At 37.8% G+C, this 4748-nt stretch overlaps 1 pseudogene; it reads left to right on the top strand.

The window, feature by feature from the left end:
- Nucleotides 1-2958: 2958 nt before the first annotated feature.
- On the top strand, nucleotides 2959-3459 carry LOC147917759 (large ribosomal subunit protein uL1 pseudogene; annotated as a pseudogene).
- Nucleotides 3460-4748: the final 1289 nt, after the last annotated feature.

Below are 4748 nucleotides of genomic sequence, written 5' to 3'. Positions count from 1 at the left end.
AAAAAAAAAAAAGAATTAAGAGTCCAGAAATAAATCTTTTTTTTTTTTTTTTGTGAGGAGATCAGCCCTGTGCTAACATCTGCCAATCCTCCTGTTTTGTTTTTTTTGCTGAGGAAGACTGGCCCCAGGCCAACATCCGTGCCCATCTTCCTCCACTTTATATGGGACGCCTCCACAGCATGGCCTGCCAAGCAGTGTGTCCGTGAGCACCAGGGATCCGAACCAGTGAACCCTGGGCCACCACAGTGGAGCGTGCGCACTTAATTGCTTGTGCCACTGGGCCAGCCCCCAGAAATAAATCTTTAAAAAAAAAAATTTTAAAACTTCTGTGCACCAAAGGACACAATAAATAGAGTAAAAAGGCAACCTATGAAATGGGAGAAAATATTTGCAAATCATATATCTGATAAAGGGTTAAGGTCCAGAATATATAAGAAAAACTCCTACAACTCAACAACATAAAAACAAAAACCTGATTTAAAAATGGGCAAAGGACTTGAAAAAACATTTCTCAAAAGAAGATATACAAACGGCTAACAAGCAGATGAAAAGATGTTCAACATCACTAATCATTGGGGAAATGAAAATTAAAACCATAGTAAGACACCACCCATTAGGATGGCTACATAGCAAGTGTTGGCAAGGATGTAGAGAAACTGGAACCCTTGTGCATGGTTAGTGGGAACATAAAATAGTACAGCTGCTATGTAAAACAGTAGGGTGTTTCCTCAAAAAATTAAAAGTATAATTACCATATGATCCAGCAATTCCACTTCTGCATATATGCCCAAAAGCATTGAAAACAGGGTCTTGAAGAGATATTTGTACATGCAGGTTTATAGCAGCATCATTCACAATAGCCAAGAAGTGGAAGCAAACCAAGTGTCCATTGATGGATGGATGGACAAACAACATGTGGTGTATACATACAATGGAATATTATCCAGCTTTTAAAAGGAAGGAAATTCTGATATATGCTACAACATGGATGAACTTGGAGGACATTGTATTAAGTGAAATAAGTTAGTCACAAAAAGACAAATGCTGCATTATTCCACTTGTATGAAGTATCTAGAGTTGTCAAATTTATAGAAACAGAAAGTAAAATGGTGGTTGCCAGGGCTGGGAGAAGGGGAAAATGGGCTGTTGTTGTTTAACCAGTATAAAGAGTTTCAGCTTTGCAAGATAAAAAGAGTTCTGGGAATTGGTCGTACAACAATGCAAATATACCTAACACCACTGAACTACACATTTAAAAATGTTAAGATGGGAAATTTTATGTTATCTGTATTTTACAATAATTAAAAAATTTTAAAACATACAAACACAAGTTTCAACATATCAAAGATACAAAAGGTGGACTAAAGACTTAAATATAAAAGATAAAACTATAAAACTCTTAGGAGAAACCATAGGGATAAATCTCTATGACCTTGAATTGGGCAATGGTTTCTTATATACAACACAAAAAGAACAAGTAACAAAAGAAAAAATAGATAATTTGGACTTCATCAAAATTAAAAACTTATGTGCATTAAAGGAGGCTAATAAGAGAGTGAAAAGACCACCCACAGAGTGGGAGAAAATATTTGTAAATCATATATCTGATAAGGTATAGTATCCAGAATATATAAAGAACTCTTACAACTCAACAACAAAAAGACAAACAATAAAATTTTGTAAATGGTAAAGGATTTAAATAGACATTGCACCAAAGAAAATACATAAATGTCAAATAAGCATATGAAAAGATGGTCAACTGGTCAACACCTTTAAGCCACTAAGGAAATGAAAATTAAAGGAACAATGAGATATTCTACATATCCTACATCCTATCAGAAAAACTAAAATATTAAATAGTGACAACACCAAATGATGGTGAGGCTGTGAAGAAACTGGGTTGCTCATACATAGCTGGTGAGAATGTAAAATGGTAAAGCCACTCTGAGAAACAGTTTATCAGTTTCTTATAAAACTAAATATGTGATTATCTTACAACCCAGCAATTTCACTCTTAAGCATGTTTCCTAAAGAAATGTAAAATTTTATTCACACACACACAAAAAACTGTACATGGATGTTTATAGCAGGTTCATTTGTAATAGTCAAAATCCTGAAACAACTCAGATTTCCTTCAACGAGTTAAATTGTTAAATGACTGTGGTCCGTCTATACCATGGAATATTATTGAGCAATAAAAAGAAACAAGCTATTGATATACACACAACAATTTGGATGGATCTCAAGGGAATATTGATGAGTGAAAGAAGCCAGTCTCAAAAGATTATGATTTCATTTATAAAGCATTTTTAAAATGTCAAAATTATAGAGATGGAGAACAGATTAGTAGTTGCTAGATGTTGTGTGATGAGCTGAAGGAGGGAGGTGTTGGTGGCTATAAAAGGACAACATAAGGGAGTCTTGCATGGAACTATTTTGTATCTTGACTGTAGGTGGTAATCACACAAATGTACACATGTAATAAAATTGCATAGAACTAATTACACACACACACACAAATGACTGTGTGTAAAACTAGTGAAGTCTTAATAAGGTCAATAGATTATATTAAAGTCAATTTCTTGGTTGTGACATCATACAATAGCCATGTAATTTGTGTGATTCCTGGACCAGCAGTATTACCTGGAACCTGTTAGAAACAAACTCTTGGGCTCAACTCTAGACCTACTGAATCAAAAACACTGGGGTGGGACCCAGCAATCTGTTTTAACAGGCTCTTAGTTGATTCAGATGAACGTGAAAGATTAATAACAGTTGCTTTAGCTTATAAATTGCTGAACCCCTGGAAACCACACCTGGACCAGATAGAAAGAATTGTTTATCATCCAGAGATCAAGGTTTTCAAGCTGGAAGCAGTAATTGCATGAGACTTTGGGGTCATTGAACTCGGGGAAGAGATGACTGTGTTCCATGAAAAAGGATAAAGGGTGCTACCAGATGACGAGGGAAGTCCTGCATGGGAACCAGTGCAACGCCGGAAGTTTCTGGAGATGGTGGAGCTGCAGATCAGCTTGAAGAACTGTAACCCTCAGAAGGACAAAAGGCTTCTCGGCACCATCGGGCTTAAGTCCACTCCCTGCCCCAAAGTTCTCCATGTGCGTCCTGGAGGACCGGCAGCACTGTGATGAGTTTCTAATCAAGCAGATCCCAGGAATCTTGGGACCAGGCCTGAATAAGCCTGGCAAGTTCCCTTCCTTGCTGACCCACACTGAGAACATGGAGGCCAAAGTGGATGAAGTGAAGTCCACACTCAAGTTCTGAAGGGAGAAGGTGCTGTGTCTGACAGTGGCCATTGGCCACAGGAAGATAACAGATGATGAGCTTGTGTACAACATCCACTTAGCTATCAATTTCCTGGTGTCATTGCTCAAGAATTGGCAGAACTTCTGGGCTTGACACATCAAGAGCGCCATGGGCAAGCCCCAGCCCCGGCAGTAAGGCACAGCTTAATAAATCCTAGTGCTACCATCAAAAAAAAAGAAAAGAAAAGATAAAGGGATGTAGATAAACTGTATAGCCAGGGATGGACTCTGTTTGTTGGCCCACTCGACTTTTTCTCTCTTCCTACCCTCTAGTCAGGAATGGCCATTTGACCCTGTTCTGGCTGATGAGATGTAAATGGAAATCTGCTGTGGGTTCCTAGGAAAGCTTGCTTTCTTGATTCAAGTGTTGTCCCTTTCCTTTTTGGATCTAGCGAGTCCACACCTAGGGGTCTATCCTAAGGAAATAATCAGATATGTGTATAAAGATTTAGCTCATGACATTCATCATTGAGTATTTATTGGAAATAACCTTAATGTTCAATGGTAGGAGAGTAAATACAAAATAATAAATAATGTTTGATGTTCTCACAAGATGGAATTTTTGTGGCCATTATGGATGATTAATAAGAATTTTGATGACATGGAAATACTTATTAAGTGAAAAATCAGAATGAGATGCTATACACATATTTGATAAACAATTTTATACATAAATATTCACATAATACAACCTTTAAAACAATTTAACTTAAAAATAAATGTATATTGTTAATCTTTTGAGGTAAGGGTAAGGATTATTCTTTAAGCGTTATTTAAATGACTGGAGTTTCAGCTCTTCTTTCTTACGTAAGCATACTGATAATGATTTTTATTGTGCAGCCAGGGTTGAGAATCACCTGTATACTCTTTGTGGGGGGAAGGGGAGGTGAGATTTTTTTTTACATGTAAGAACCCTGCAAAATATTGACAAAGCTATAACTTGGTATAATTCCCCCATTACAATGCATTTTATATTTTTGTGTACTTTTATAATTTTCTACCCCACAAGCATTATAATTCTAGAAAAAAATAATTTTTTTAACATTAAAAGGGAAGAGGAGGGCAGGCCCCATGGCTTAGTGGTTAAGTGTGCGCGCTCCGCTACTGGCGGCCCGGGTTCGGATCCCGGGCGCGCACCGATGCACCGCTTGTCTGGCCATGCTGAGGCCGCGTCCCACATACAGCAACTGGAGGGATGTGCAACTATCACATACAACTATCTACTGGGGCTTTGGGGGAAATAAAGGAGGACGATTGGCAATAGATGTTAGCTGAGAGCCGGTCTTCCTCAGCAAAAAGAGGAGGATTAGCACGGATGTTAGTTCAGGGCTGATCTTCCTCACAAAAAAAAAAAAAAAGGGAAGAGGAAATAATTCAAACTCATGCTAGACCAACAGAGAGCCAGAAAAGCAGCTCAAGGAGTGA

Source organism: Ceratotherium simum, chromosome 2, assembly GCF_057802395.1.
Source record: "Ceratotherium simum simum isolate JZ-2026a chromosome 2, ASM5780239v1, whole genome shotgun sequence".
Lineage (NCBI taxonomy): Eukaryota > Metazoa > Chordata > Mammalia > Perissodactyla > Rhinocerotidae > Ceratotherium > Ceratotherium simum.
This window is presented reverse-complemented; position numbering and strand designations above follow the sequence as displayed.